The sequence below is a fragment of the Nelumbo lutea genome, chromosome 2 (assembly GCF_056320005.1).
Source record: "Nelumbo lutea isolate HS-2025 chromosome 2, American lotus-T2T, whole genome shotgun sequence".
Lineage (NCBI taxonomy): Eukaryota > Viridiplantae > Streptophyta > Magnoliopsida > Proteales > Nelumbonaceae > Nelumbo > Nelumbo lutea.
In genome coordinates this window covers 22099773-22116169 of record NC_142685.1, presented here as the reverse complement: position 1 = coordinate 22116169, position 16397 = coordinate 22099773, and the positions used below count along the sequence as shown (strand labels likewise).

The 16397-nt window shown below is 46.5% G+C and overlaps 1 long non-coding RNA gene across 1 annotated transcript; it reads left to right on the top strand.

Moving 5' to 3' along the window:
- The first annotated feature begins 10337 nt into the window (after positions 1-10337).
- LOC148869119 (uncharacterized) lies at positions 10338-12588 on the top strand. The gene is made up of 2 exons (XR_016108068.1): positions 10338-11037; positions 12309-12588. It is a non-coding gene; the product is annotated as an uncharacterized LOC148869119 (long non-coding RNA).
- The last annotated feature ends 3809 nt before the right edge of the window (positions 12589-16397 follow it).

Genomic DNA, 16397 nt, shown 5'->3' with positions numbered 1-16397 from the left:
GAGCATAGAAGACCAATTTCTCCTGGGTTCATTAAAAGAAAAAGAACTCAATAGTTCCAAAGTTTTTAACATGGTTTTTAAAATCGAACTGGTCATGGGTTCGATTACTGGGTTGAACGGTCCGATTGTTCGAATCGAACGGTCGGCCTGTTTTGACAGAAAATTTAAAAAATAATAATAAATAATCTGAACTTACTCTGTTCAGACATACCACACTAGAGGCCAGCAAGGATGGCGTCCACTACTGCCATAAACTCCCTATTTTCCACAAACACTGCCAATTGTGTCTGGAAAATCACCCATTTCCGACGCACTATCGTTAATAGCTTCTGATGGAGCGCGATCCGACCGGTCTTAGCTGTCAACGAACTCGCCTCTAAGCTAGAGCGTCGGGGAGCCTGAAACGGGAAAGAAGAGGGAACTCCGGGGGGAACCCGGTGTTATAACTCCAAAGCTCAAGTCAATAATCTCTCAAAGGCAAAGTATAGACCAGATAGCGCAAAGTTCACATACCTTGTTTGTTGGGAGTAGGGGGCTCTTATAATCACTTCGTGCACTCGCTCCGAGGCCCTTGTCAGGTTGGGTATGATTACCCTTACGTTTGTCAATTTGGCCGTTGTCCTTTCTACTGGGACAGAACCGTCACTGTCTAACCGTCTCTCTAACTGGAGATAGCGGTGTCAGGTGGCCGTTTAGAGTGCGGTCGTCAAGCGTCAGATCCCAAGTCAGTCATGTGCGACGCCCTCGGGAACAAAATTCCTCAGTGTCAGACATAGTACGATTTGTTTGGTTTTGGTGCCCTGAAGGTGATGTGGAGTGGTGAGCGAGGCGAAGTCTTGAGTTCGGAGGTATGTATAGGGCATGTCAGTTCAGCGAGGGGTATCCCGAGCTGTTACAAGGCAGGCCAGCTCGGCGGTGTATCCCGAGCTATTACAAGGTAGGTTAGTTCGGCGAGGTATGTCCCGAACTGTTGCAAGGTAGGCCAGTGGATTACTTTCCGGTTTGGGGCCAAGGGTGAGTTCGGTCCGCTGGTTTCTCCCCTTGGTGAAAATGCCTTAGGCTTGCTTTTGTGCCGAGCTATTGCTTTTGCCACGTGTCGCATAACTGTGAGGTCGGGCCAAATCATCCTTCATCAATTGCCCCCCACTCCTCGCGCCAAGGGTCTTGCCCTGGTGCGGGGAGTTTTGCGAGGTGGTAAGGGGATTTGTCCCGTCCTTCGAATCTTGACTGCGCGAGTTGCCTTTGCCAGGGTTCTTCGGTTCCGAGAAGGCGGGAAACATGCCTACTGCTCATAAATGTTGATGGTCGTAACAGCGCGCGTTTTAAATTTCAAAAATTCGCGCCGCTGGGACGTGACAGCGGGTCATTTAAATTTGAAAAAAGCGCACCTCTACCGTTCTGAAGGGACGTGCACTGGCAGTTTTTGTCAGTTGCAGGGGGACGTGCTGTCAGCGCGAATGTGGGCCGCCGGATCGTCTTTGATCTGCACGATCGGTTCTTGGTTACTGTAGCTATAAATAGTGGGGGACCCCAGTCGATTTGTCACTTCTGCGGTTTGCCTATTGAGCTCGCGTCCAACTTTTCAGCTCGCGTCCAAGTTTTTCAGCTCGCATCCAAGTTTTTTCAACTCGCGTCTAGGCTGGTTACTTAGCCTCCAAGGTTTTTTGGCTTGTTCCCGTCTCCGAAGCCTTCAAAACTTTCTTCCGGTGAGTACCTTCCTGAATCCACCCATTTTCCTCGATGTCTAACTTTGATAGCTCAGACGACTCTTCAAATAGGACTGATGTAGGTTCTACAAACCGAGTCGTATCCCCCGACTGCCTTAGTGATCCCGAGGTGGAACTTGAGGATGACTATGAACCCGTAGGCCAAGCCGCTTCGGACAGTTTGGTGTCTACCTCTCATCGAGGTCGGATGCTAGATAGGTTTGGTCCCTCAACCATGACGCCCGAGGGGCTCCAATCTATACTCATGTCTTACAATCTGCCTGGGGGGTATACATATTTCATTCCCTCGGGTAGTTTTCCTTGGGAACACAGTCCTGACGAGATCGTAATTTTTCGAGAGCAGCTCACCGCGGGGCTACGACTGCCTTTCCACCCCCTTTTAGTCGAAGTCATAAACCACTTTGGCGTTGCCATTGACCAGCTTCACCCGAACTCTATTCGAAACCTAGTGGGGACAGTCTCCCTTTTCTGCGAGCAGAATTTCCCTTTAGACTTGGAGATATTCTCCTCCATCTTGATGCTTAAGAGACAAGCGGGTTCTCTTCCTGGGGGAAGACGGGCGTATTACCTTTCTCCTCGCCCGGGCTTTAAGCTTCTGCACGATCTTCCTAATAAGGTCCCAGCATGGAAGCGGGACTACTTCGGCGTGCGAAGTGCGCAAGGATGGCCCTTTCAGACCGGGTGGGGTGAGGCCGCTCCTGATTCTGGTGTCACTCTCAACAAAGAGACGGTGAAGGGCCTCCAGCAATGGGCACAGCAAGGTTTAAAGTGTCATGAGTACTTGACGGAGGCCAAGCTTATTGCGGTCGGCCTGAGTTCGGGTAGGTTTCTAGTTCTGCGATTTCTTGCTTGCTTGTTTCCTTCATTTTTTCTAATGTCGAACTCATTTCTACAGTTGTGAGGGATGCGGAGAGAACTCGTGGGGAGCGCCTGTTCCAGGGCATGAAGAGGAGGAAGCGGGTCGCCAAGCGAACTCGTACCGAGCTGCCCCCGGATGAGGAGCCTCAAGTTCCAGACCACACACCGGAGGATTTGCCGAGGGAGCCCGAGGTGACTCCGCCGATGTATGAAACTACCAGGGCGCCTTACGTTGAGACCACTCATACGGGTGCTCCTGCATACTCCAATGCTCCTACTCACTCTGGGTCCGCTCATACGCGAGCCGGGCCCTCGGGCTCAGGAGCTAAAGGGGAGTTCAGGAGCGTGTTGACGCCGAACTATGCTCTTCAGAAGAGTAGGGAGGCTACTTTCCCCGAGGAGATCGCGGCGTGGACCGATCTTCCTTTGAATCAGGTCGCCTACCGCGCCGTAACACACGCTATGGTGGTAAGTCAGATTTCGTCTGCCTTCATTTTCTATCGCTTTTGCTGCTGTTGCTCACTTGTTTCTTTTGGTAGGTGAATTCTTCAATTCATGCCTAAGCGGCCCAAGTGGAGAGGAGGTCGCGACAGGCACGAGCTGCTGAGGCTGCCGCCCATGCTGCTGAAGAGGCTTTCCGTGCCGCCGAGGCGAATACCCGAGCCGATGAGGCGGCCGCTTATGCTGCCGAAGAAGCTGCTCGCGTTGCCATAGCCAGGCAGACGATGTCTCAGCGTGATGCCGAGGCCATGGCTTTTGCAGCGAATTGATTTTTTGCTGAGCTGATAATATGCCCGACTTTTCTTTGCTTGTTTACGTCGAGGTTCCTCTTGGCTCCGCATTGTGGCCCATAGGACCTTATGGAAATTACGTCCACTTCGCTTGGCGGTTTATAGGTAGTATCACCTTAAGTTCACGATGTTCCACGCTCGAGGTACTAGTTTGCCTTCAAAGGTTTCGAGCTCGTATGCCCCCCCGAGCACTCTCTTTACTTTATAGGGCCCTTCCCAGTTTGGTCCAAGTTTACCCACGCCGGGTTCGAGCACCATAATCTTACGAAGGACCAGGTCACCGACTCGGAAGCTTCGTCGCTTTACTCTGGTATTGTAGTAGCGAGCTACCTGCTGCTGGTAGGCCGCTGTCCGGATGTGCGCGAGGTCCCTTACCTCGTCCAGTAGGTCAAGGTTGGTACGTAACTCATCTTCGTTTGTCTGATCGTCGTATGTTTCTAGTCGCAATGTTGGTACTTCGATTTCCGCCGGGATAACTGCTTCAGTGCCGTAGGTGAGGTTGAAGGGGGTTTCTCTCGTGGTGGTTTTTTCTGTAGTTCGGTGAACCCGCAAGACACTTGGTAGCTCTTCGGCCCACAGTCCCTTAGCACGATCTAGACGTGCTTTCAGTCCACGCAGGATGGCTCTGTTCATTACTTCCGTCTGACCATTTGCCTGCGGGTGCGCGACTGATGTGAAGTTTTGTCGAATCCCCATGTTCTGGCACCACTCTTGGAACTTGATATCCTCGAACTGCTTGCCGTTGTCGGAAATTAGTATCCGAGGTAACCCGAAATGACATATTATGTTCTTCCAAAAGAAGTTCTGTATGTTTCGGGCCGTAACAGTTGCCAGAGGTTCGGCTTCTATCCACTTCGTGAAGTAATCTACTGCAACTAGGAATTTTCTTCCACCTGTTGCTGGTGGGAATGGCCCCAGGAGGTCGATGCCCCATTGTGCAAAGGGCCACGGGTTGGCGAGGTATTTGAGGTCGGAAGCAGGCTGATGGTGGATATTGGCGTGTTTCTGACACTTGTCACATTTTCTGGCGAGCTTGACAACTTCTGCCTTCATCGTTGGCCAGTAGTAACCTTGTCGAAGTGCTTTTTGGGCGAGTGCTCTGCCCCCCAAGTGTCCGTCGCACAGGCCTTAATGAGTGTCGCGGAGTACGAATTCGGCTTCGGCAGGTCGCAGGCAACGCAAGTAGGGGAGCGTGTAGGACCATTGGTATAACCGTTCGTCTATTATGACGTATTTGGCTGTCTGGCGCTGCACCCTCTTGGCCGCATTGCGTTCTGCAGGGAGGGTTCCGTCTATCAAGAAGCTCGCGAGTGGGTCGATCCAGCTCGGCTCTACTTCGAGGACTGGAGCGGCCTCCTCTCCCCCGCCCCCCCCCCGAGAATACTAGGCCGAGGTAAATCCTCTATGTACACGGTTCTCATGTTGTTGTGACTTGTGTTGGCTAACCGGGACAGAGTGTCGGCCTCAATGTTCTCTGACCTCGGGATTTGCCTGATGAAGTGTGACTGGAAGTTGAGCAGGGCCTCTTTTACTTTCGCCAAATATGCGATCATGGAGAGCTCGCGTGCTTCATACTCGCCCATAACTTGGTTGACCACGAGCAGGGAATCACTGCAGATGACCAAGTGCTTTGCCTTTATCTTTCATGCTAGGTTCAGCCCAGCTATCAGTGCTTCGTACTCTGCCTTGTTGTTGGATGCCACGAACTCAAAGCGTAGTGCGTATTCTAATTTTGTGCCTCCCGGGCCGCATAAGACTATTCTAGCCCCGCTGCCTTGCTGGTTCGAGGAACCATCCACGTGAAGGATCCAGGGCTCCTCATCCCAGTTCGCGTTTCGCCTGACCAAGAGAGATACCACACTGGCTACTACTTCACAAGGTTCAGACTCTATTGGCTCGGGAGCTCCGGGTTCACCCGAACTGGGGACCCCGGGCTCAACCTGTAGGGCTTCGTGGCTAAAAGTGCACTCGGCGATAAAATCTGCCAAAGCTTGGGCCTTAATTGTGGTCCGTGGTTTGTAATGGAGATCGTACTCGCTGAGTTCGATGGCCCACTTCGTCAGCCTACCGGAGACCTCGGGCTTCAGCAAGACTTGTCTTAGGGGTTTGTCGGTTAAGACGAAGACGGTGTGAGCTTGGAAGTACGGGCGGAGTTTCCGAGCTGATATCACCAGTGCATAGGCAATTTTTTCTATCTGCGGGTACCTTGTTTCTGGTCCCTGCAGAATTTTACTAACATAATAGACGGGCCGCTGGACCCGATCTACTTGTTTTACTAATACCGAACTGACTACTTCGTCGCTCGCCGAGAGGTACAGTTCTAAGACCTCACCCTCCTCGGGTCTGGCTAAGGTTGGTACGGTGGTGAGGTAAGTCTTTAGCTCGTCGAACGTGAGCTGGCAATCTTGGGTCCATTCGAACCCTTTTCCTTTGATTGCCTTGAAGAAAGGTAGGCAGCGGTCTGCCCACTTCGACATGAAGCGGCTCAGAGTGGCTATGCGACCGTTTAGCCTTTGAACTTCTTTTACTTTCCGAGGTGGTCTCATGTCAAGGATGACCTTTATTTTGTCCGGGTTGGCCTCAATACCGTGCCGGTTGACAATGTACCCTAGAAACTTACCCGAGGTGACACCGAAGACACTTGTTTGGGTTTAGTCTCATGTTATATTGACGCAGAATTTGGAAGACAGAATCCAAGTCTTTTATTAATTCTCGCGAAAACTGTGTTTTGGCGACCATGTCGTCTACATAACATTCGATTTTTGTGCCAATTAAAGGCCGAAAAAGTTTATTTACAAGTCTTTGAAAGGTCGCACCAGCATTCTTTAGCCCGAAGGGCATGACCTTGTAAAGTACAGGCCGAACTTGGTAATGAAGTTGGTTTTTTCTTGGTCAGACTGGTCCATCTTAATCTGGTTGTAGCCTGAGTAGGCATCCAGGAAGCTTAGCAGCTCGTGTCCCGAGGTCGCGTCCACCAGGCGGTCAATTCGGGGCAGGGGGAAGCAGTCTTTTGGGCAAGCTCGGTTCAGGTCGGTGTAGTCAACGCACATGCGCCACTTGCCGTTGGCTTTTTTCACCAGCACTGGGTTGGCTACCCAGCTCGAGTAATGAACTTCCCTTATGAAGTCCGTTGTGAGGAGTTTTTTTACTTCTTCGTCGACCGCCCTCTAGCGCTCCGGGGCTAAGTTGCGTTTCTTCTGTCTAATGGGTCTGACTACAGGGTCAGTGTTAAGCTTGTGAGTTATAAGGCCGGGGTCAATACTGGGCATATCTGCCGCGGACCATGCAAAAATGTCTAAATTTTGGAGTAAGAAACTCACCAGTTCAGTTCGCAAAGGCTCATTGACGGAGGCACCGATCTGTAGTGTTCGCGACGGATCTATAGCCGAGGCCAGGACTGCGGCCATTTCCTCAGTGGCTGAAGCTCGCTCCTCGCCCTGCTCCGCAGGTCGCTCTAGTTCGAGATCGTCGGTTGCCTTGGTTTTTCCCTTCAGGGCGGCAACATAGAATTTTGCGGGACTCAAGTTGGTCGCCCCGCGCTACCTCCACACCGAAGTCCGTGGGGAACTTCATTGCCAGATAATAGGTGGAGACCACTGCACGCAGAATATGCGTAATTGGTCGCCCTATTATGGCATTGTATGGGGAGGGGGTCGCGACCACCAGGAGATCGTGGTTGAGTCTTACCACGCACGGCCATATGCCGACTTCCACAGGTACTGTTATTTTTCCCAAGGGCCTGACTTCCTCACCGTTGAAGCCTACCAGAGGAGTGTGAGCGGGTTTCAAATCACTTTTCTGCAACTGCAATTGGTCAAACGCCGATTTGAATATATGTCCGCCGAACTGCTTGAGTCTACTAGTACGCGCCGGACTTCGAAGTCGCTAATCCTTAGCTTTATGATGAGCGCATCGTCGTGGGGGTAGTGAACACCTCGTGTGTCGTCTTCTGTAAAAAAGATTGGTTCTTCCTTCTTCGGCCTCTTGGGAGGGTTCTGCTCCTCTCGGGTTGCTTCGCGAACTGACGTCCTTGCTGCCGCTGAAGTGCATCCTGCCACCACCGAACCGCCCACTATCATGTGGATGGTTCCCCGGACTGGTCTTTCTTCTGGGGGAGGTCGCTACAAGGCTTCGGCCGGTTTGTTGCTCGGCTCGGGGACATCCTTCCCGTGTTTCCCTTGCCGACCTGCTTTATTGCTATTGTCACAATGTACAAAATTTCTTAAGTACCCGCGATGGATGAGTCCTTCTATCTCGTCGCGAAGATTATTACATTGCTCGGTGCTATGACCGTGATCTTTATGAAAACTACAATATAAATTTTTGCTCCTCTCGTTGGGGTTGCTCTTCAGGCGAGGTGGCCACTTTACGTAAGGGGTGTCCTTGATCGTCATCAGGATCTCGGTCCGCCTTGTGTTCAATGGCGTGTAATCCGTCCGAATTGCTAAGGGAGCTCGGGACGGCTGGCTTGGCTTTGCCTCTCGGTTCTGGCCTCTTCTATCGCCGGGGTTGGAGGGCTGCTCGCCTTCTCTTTTTCTTTTTTCCACCCCGCCTTCGTTTCTCTGGTTTATCTCTTCCTCTGTTCTCATAAACTTGTCCGCGAGCTTAAGGAAGTCGGCCACGGTTGCTGGCTGGCTGACCACCATGTGCCATTTGAACTCTTTGTGCGTCACCCATCTTTTGGCCGTGACAAGCTGTATCGCGGGGTCTAACCGAGGGATCTGCAAGCATGCTTCATTGAACCGCTTGATGTAGCTCCGGATGGGTTCTCCCTCTCTTTGGATTACCCCGAAGATACTTTCCTCGGTTCTGGGACACCTTTTGCTGGTAACAAAGTGCCTAGTGAAGATCTGCACGAACTGAGGCCAGTTTCTTATTGACCCGGAAGCTAGGTTCCGGTACCAGGTGCGGACCACCCCTCTGAAGGTGGTGGTGAAGGCCACGCACATGCACAACTCGCTTGCCCTAGCGAGGTGCATTTGCGACTGAAATGCGTCAACGTGGTCGTTGGGGTCAAAGGACCCATCATACTTGTCCAGAGAAGGGAGTTTGAAATCTCTAGGCAAGGGGACTGCCAAAAGTTCTGCTGAAAGGGGGGAAGGAACTGAGAGAATGGGGACGGTTTTTACCTTGCCCGAGCTCGTTTCTTCCTTGCCTCTGAGCTCGAGTAGCACGCGAGTAGCAGTTCGGTGACTTCGTCGGCGCCTTCGTCGGCACCTTCTTTGAGTGGGCCTGGTGCTGGCGCTGCTTGCCTCCGTGTTGCCGAGCTTGATGGGCCCGGAATGCTGGCCTGCTGCTAAGGCGCTGAAGCAGTTCTCCGTGAGTGGGAACTCGGGCTTGGAGGACCGAGGTGACTTTGTTGGCGAGGTTCTTGACTCACCTGCGGGCTGCGAGACGGGGGTGATCTTTCTTTGCTTTCGGCTCGGGGATGAGGCCTGACTATTAGGGGGGTTCCGTGGTCGGGAAGCCTCTCCTTGGTGAGGTCGTCCACTTTGAGGGGAGGCCTTGACCGGCTTTGAAACGGGGTGCCGGGGTGGAAGCAGTGGTTGGTTCAAGGGTAGCTGAGGGAACTGTTGTTGATAATGGTGTTGGGAGAGGTGGTGCAACACCTGGTGTTGCTGGAGTTGGTGCTGCTGAAATTGTTGCATTTGGGCCTGCATTGCCCGCATGCATTGCATGAGGTCATCTAGCTGGTTTTGGCGGACTGCCAGTGGGACAGCAGTGGGTTCCGTGAAGTTCGTTTCGATGGGGGGCGGATGGGGAATGTTCAGCGAGGGAGTGTTAGAGGTGCCATCGCCTGTGGCACATTCAGACTTGGGATCCCATCCACTGAAAGGGGGATGGTGAACTGCCCAATGCACACCGCCGGAACATGAAGTTGTTCTCCGGTAGTGGCTGTTTCGGTTCCACATCCGGCACTGCTGGAGGAGGCCATTTCGGTGTTGGAGTTTTTGAAAGAATGGTAGGTAAAGAGATTTAGAGGGAGGCTTTTGGAAGCATTCCCACAGACGGCACCAATTGATGGAGCGCGATCCGACCGATCTTAGCTGTCAGCAAACTCGCCTCTGAGCTAGAGCGTCGGGGAGCCTAAAACGGGAAAGATGAGGGAACTCCGGGGGGAACCCAGTGTGATAACTCCGAAGCTCAAGTCAGTAATCTCTCAAAGGCAAAGTGTAGACCAGATAGCGCTAAGTTCACATACCTTGTTTGTTGGGGGCAGGGGGCTCTTATAATCACTTCGTGCACTCGCTCCGAGGCCCTTGTCAGGTCGGGTATGATTATCCTTACGTCTGTCAATTCGGTCGTTGTCCTTTCTGCTGGGACAGAACTGTCACTGCCTAATTGTCTCTCTAACTGGAGATAGCGGTGTCAGGTGGCGGTGGCAGGTGGCCATTTAGAGTGCGGCCGTCAAGCGTCAGATCCCAAGTCAGTCAGGTGCGACGCCCTCGGGAACGGACTTCCTCAGTGTCAGGCATAGTACGGTTTGTTTGGTTTTGGTGCCCTGAAGGTGATGTGGAGTGGTGAGCGATGCGAAGTCTTGAGTTCGGAGGTATGTATAGGGCAGGTCAGTTCGGCGAGGGGTATCCCGAGCTGTTACAAGGCAGGCCAGCTCGGCGGTGTATCCCGAGCTGTTACAAGGTAGGACAGTTCGGCGAGGTATGTCCCAAACTGTTGCAAGGCAGGCCAGTGGATTACTTTCCGATTTGGGGCCAAGGGTGAGTTCGGGCCCCTAGTAGGGACTTCGATCCGCTGGTTTCTCCCCTTGGTGAAAACGCCTTAGGCTTGCTTTTGTATCGAACTGTTGCTTTTGCCACATGTCGCATAAATGTGAGTTCGGGCCAAATCATCCTTCATTGGCTTCATTGGCCTCTGGAAAATTACATTAGAGAATTACCATTCCCTCTCCCTAACTAAATCTCTCTCATCCAAACCAAATCCCCGTAGATTCCATATCTTAGCTAGCAAATCCAGCCCCAAACTCTTCGGTCGCAACCTCAGAGTATCCGTTATCGGCAGAGGCCCAGCAGGCAGCTCGGCTTTAATGGCTGTTGTAGAGGTTTCCGCCGCTCAATACATGCTAGCCAGAGCAAGAGATGATTGGCGGTGCAAGAAAGAACCAATATTAAAAAAAAAAAGGGGGGGGGGGGGGGGGAGTGACAAATGCGCAGAGATTTGGGAGCAAGAGGTGGTTGTCGGTGCAAGAAAGCTTCAATACAAGCTGGCCGATGCAATCCTTCCACTATGTTGGCCGGCTGCCGCTGTAAATCTTGGTCGCCGGCGGTTGATTGTTCGGAAACGCAAGTGTGCTTGCTGTTTGCCAAAAGTTGGCCGCTGCAAATCTTGGTCATCGCCTTCAAGTGCACGAAGGTTGTTGGCCGTTACAAATCTTCAGTTGAAAACGCAAGTGTCGTTATTCTCTTCTTTGGTCAAAGGAGATGCTATGCCAAATCTTGGTCGCCGACGGTTTCTATGCCAAATTTTGTGGATTTTTACCCAAAACCGGTGACTCCATCGTAATCGTAGTCTTGATAAATAGAGGTTGTTGCTAGTTATAAAATGCAAACCGCCGTAGGTGAAGTTCACCGCCATCGCCGGTCGCCATCAGTTGTGAGTCGGGGTATGGGGACTGAGAGGAGGGTCTAACCCTAATGGCCTAATTGGTAAGTGTCTTTTTTTGTTTTTATTATTTTTTTAAATCAATGAAAATGAAATTCGTAACCCGCGAACCGCTGTCTGGGTCGAACGATTTAGCGGTTTGACCATTTGGGTCAGTGGTTTTTTGACATTTTCAACAGTTTTTAGGATTTAGCGGTTTACAGTATAATTGGACCCGGAGGGCTGAACAGTTACCGGTTTTACCGGTCCGGTCCGGTCCGGTTTTGAAAACAATGTTTTTTAACCAATCGATTGTTTTATAGCATGTATGTTAACCTTTAATGGCAAAGGCCACTTGCACCCAGACAAATAGAAAAAGCAATCACATAATTCTGCAGTAATCACACAAGAAATCGGAAGTGTTTATTTTTCATATAAAACACTTCCTAGCAGAGAGCACTGGTTTTAGAAGAAACAAGTCTATAGCAAATTTCTTTAACAGGAAAACTCTGAAAAAGAGACTAACAAAGGGGTTTAGAGAAAGAAGCACACAAAAGATACACTTTTGGAGAGTAGAGACCAAATCCTTTGTCTGGATTTGAGGGATCCACACAAACCTAAGGGTATTTAACAAACTATACAAAGAACCAATTGGTCATTAACCAATAGCTTAGGCATTTATCATGGTGAAGACAGATTATTGCTTTTTACATATGAAATTGTAAAATTGTATAGTACATCGCTCAAGTAGTTTGAATCAACGTTCAAAAAATTGACGTATTGGCTGATATATATTGTATCGGGAGCACTAAAATACGTCTTTATAGAGGATGTATCGGGGTTTTGACCGGGGGTTGAGGAATCTTAAACCTTGGTTCGAATGTTTGATAAAAAGAAAAATATTATAGCTTTTTTTTTTATAGAGGGGGCAACGTTTTTGTAACAAAAGAAGGCTCTTTAGGCTCAGTTTGGAAGGAGTACAAATATACAAATATGTAGAGTACAAAACCTAATATTTTGTATATATTTGCACTATAGGTTTTAGTTTGGAAAGAATACAAATACAAATATAAATACATGCAAAATAATACAAAATACAAGATTTTGTGAGTCCGAATCTCTTGTACATCAAATCAGAGGATGCCATGTCAGCACCTTATCATGCATGAATCTCACATGTGAGAGTGGGATTAATGTATGTTTCAAATATCCTCCACCCCTATCCCATTTTTAATATATTAAAATTTATATTAAATTTTAAAACAAATAAAAAACAAGCGTTAGGTTTCTTCTTCCTCTTTGTCAAATAAAAAAAGGGTTTGCTCTCAATGAACAGAGTCCATTACGTTTGTCATCCATGGTGAGCCGACTAAGCTACTAGCACTTGGGGAGTGGCTGACCATACAGACAGTGGTGATGGAAGAAAGAGTCGGCACTGAACTCCTGCACCTTCATGCTGAATGGAATCTCTTTGTATGGCCAATTATAGTTCACGTTTAGCCAATACAATGTTCTATTATAGATTACTTCTGCATTGAAATGGCTTAGCGATTTGGGAATCTTACCATAATGCTACTTTTGTGAAATGCCGAAATGAAGAAAGTGATTTTGTGATATCCCCTTAACCCCTGTTTTTTATCAGTTTTAAAATTTAGTATAAATTTCAATATATTAGAAACGAGATAGGAGTGGAGGACGTTTGAAATGTCCATTAATCCCACTCTCACATGCGAAATTCACGCATGAGAGAGTGTGACATGGCACCCTCTGATTTGATGTACAGAAAGAACTGTAGTAATGTGTAGGAGATCCAGACTCAGATTTTGCACCCTATATATTAATATTTGTACTCCTTCCAAACTGAATCGTATATATTTGTATTTATACTCCTTTCAAACCGAGTCTTTACTTTCTTTTTCTTTCTTTTAGTGACAAACTGAAAATACCTGGAACTGTGAAAGGGTGTCAAAAATAATAAAATAAGATTCAACCAATGATAGAAAACAAATATCTAGAAATAATGAAATAAATGAAGGGCATACTGAACATGGGTTGGGTAAACGAAACTATGCTATTGACCTTTTCCTTCACTTGTTAGTTTCAATTTTTGCATAACGTGCTTCTACAACCAGAGATTGAGTTGATAAATTCCTTCATAAACAAAAGGAAAAGGCACCACAATGCAAATTGGTGTACAATTAATATGCGTCCGTTGTAATATGGCAATCACATGCAGTATTGATGTAAGGTAGGGGTTCTACAAATTTCAGATCTGGTGATGGGTCACGGGGAAGGAGGAGGGGCTTTGGATGATACAGATCAAGAATAGAGATGCAGAAGCAAGTATAGAGCTTTCTGTCCATCAAAGGATGAACAAGAGATTAGAAGGAATAAGAAGAAATCTTGTTGTTAAAGGTAAAAACAGCCCAAGCGGGCCCCTCTCTCTGATTTTTCTCTTTTTTGATAAAAAGGTATTTCATTAAAAAACAGCCCAAGGCTGAATCAGAGATACAAAACATTACAGAAAAACAGAATAGAAATCAATTACAGAGACAGAGAGCAACTACAGTAACTACACCAACAACAGCCAACTACAGAACAAGAAAAAAAAAAATACAGAAAACAAAGGACTAAGATCCATCCATTTTGTTCAAATCTCCTCTCTCTCTCTGGTTCAGACCCATGTTTTCATGTTTGCCTTATAACAAGCAATGACCCCTATATCTGACTATTTGCATCAAATATGCACTAAGAAATTAGTAACCGACCTACGGTATTTATTAAATGATGCCTTCCCAGTTCACCTTCAGCAGACTTTATACTGTCAACTTAAATCTGCCATTTGTCACAATAATGGCTTATTGGAATCCCTTTATCTACTTTACATAAATATCGAGCTTAGCTACTAAAAGTCTAAAATCTAAAGGAGTTCATATCTCCGCCCCACAACATGATTTTCAAAATCGACCCGGTGACCGAATCGGTCAGGGGTCTGGCTATTGGGTGTTGTTCTGATAAAAAAATAAAAAACTTTTAAAATTGAAAAACAGTCAAAACCATTCGAATGATTTGGTTTAAAAAAAAAAACAGTTTTAGAGAAAAACCATTCGGTCTAATCCGATTTCAAAAATCATGTCCCACAATGCCCTACAGTATATCTCCGTCGTGTATTAGGAACATTTCCTGATAATGACATTATCAAAATTGATATTATCATGAGAGATGTTCAGAATACACGATAGGGATGTACTGTGAGGCGGAGATGTGATCTCAAAACTAAAGAGATGTCCTAAAACTGCATAACTGAATCTGATGGCGTTCATGTAATACACCCCGAACACCAATTATATGGACAACCACTCCACACCAACCATCAGCAGCAGCAGCAGCGAAGAATTGAATGCTGAATGTATTCCCGCATCATAAATTCATAATATCATATGAAGCTTTCATATTGCTGCAAACTTTTAGTGCGACATTTTGGATTTTGGTACCCTGAACTTTTAGGAATATAAATTTGAGCCAACTCTATTAAAAATAACGTTACAACGAGGATAAAATTACAAAGATGTTCATATTCAGATACTCTTTTTTTCACTATTTTTCGTTGTTCCATTCAAATGCGTCATAGAGATGGTTTCATATGAAAATAAAAGTTCAACGAGCAAAAGAGAATCTAAACATAAACGTTTTTGCAATAGAATTGGACTTAAGTGTATATTTCTGAAAGTTATAAGGTACAAAAATGTCCCACTTAAAAGTTCAGGCCTTTTAAGTGCCACTACCCCTAAAATATTTACATTGTTAACATATCATCAGCATCCTCTAGGCCTTGCCCCCAACCATATGGGGTCAGCTGATTTAAACTATTTATATATGCACTTCATTAGTCCAACCTCATAGTGATTTCCAAAATCCGATCTGAAGGTTTGTTGAATACTACTCGAAACTCAAAGAGCAAAACAGTTTTTATTAGAACATTTAAAGAAGAACTGATTTGTACATTCTTTTAAGCTTATGCACAAGTAATCGAGTAGGATATGCCCAACTAAGTCAAAGTAGTGGAATATGATCACGTACATCTTTGTGTTGCAATACTCACCACAGTAGACAGTAGTAAGAATATTACAAAATCAGTGAGCCACTAGTGACTCAAGTACTAAAAAAAATCCGTAACACTACATTTACCTCAAGCAATTTCCCTGTTATTAGTTTATTTACGTACTTGAGCAAAACAAGCACCAGAATGAACAATAATTAAAAAAAGAATGGTTGTACTTCTTTTTTTTTTCTTTTGGGGGGGGGGGGGGGGGGGGGGGTGTACCAAGAAGAGATCTTATGCCTCACTGAAGGTTGAACTGAGAGATTACACAATTCCAATAAAGCAAATGATTCCACACAAAATCATCCTACAGAAAAAAAATACTGCTTTTTTCTTTTTCTTTTTTTTTTTTTTGTGTGTGGGGTGGGGGTGGAGGGGGAGCGAGAGGGGAGGGGAAGATTTTGGTGGTGAGATAGAATGAGAAAGGGAAAATGGGTGGAATTTTTTCATGTTCCAATGTTTGATTGCAAAAAGAAAAATAGTGAGAAAATCAACCCTATTAATAATTATTAATTAGTTAATTAGTAATATCTTTATTATTTTATGTTTTTAATTTTTTACTATTATTAATTATTTAGTTACATATCACTATTATTTTTTAAATCGAAATAGGCCGTTCATTCAAACAAGATAGTGGTTCCAGTTCCCTGTCTGTTTTTAAAACCTTGGTTAAGAGTTAACTGGAATTGATCCATTTATAACAGGATTGAATATGGAAAATAACTTGAGTGAAAGGAAGTTATAAGAAATTATTAAGTGACATGATTTAATGATAGTGAGATTGAACTGAACGGAACGTAGTGACTACACAATTCATGTAGCAGACGCCATACAGATGGGACAAAACTATAATAATGATGAAGATAATAAACTCATAAAATATTAAGCAAAATGGAGTTCGAGCTGGATTTAGGATTTCATGGGCGTAATTTAAAAAGTAAGGAAAATTAGTGATGGGGGCACATTCCTGTGAAAAAACGAAAGGGGCCCCATAAATCTAACAATAATTTAATATATTTGAGTGATTTTGTCTTTTTGAAACAACTTTTGTTGGCTAGTGATAGGGCGGGGACTCAAAAACTTGAAATGGGATATACCCTACCTTAGTCACCATCCGTTTCAAAGCAATGCTTATTCAATTGAAAGTTTCAAACCTATAATTATTCAATTTGATGAGCCCTACCTAAGTCACCATCGGCCTTAAACCTATACTTATTCAATTCAATGTTTCATACCTAAAATTATTCCATCGGAAGAGCACTCAAATCGTTCAAATTTATTTGTCAATCCACCATATCTTAGAATTTCTCAACCAAATATTGA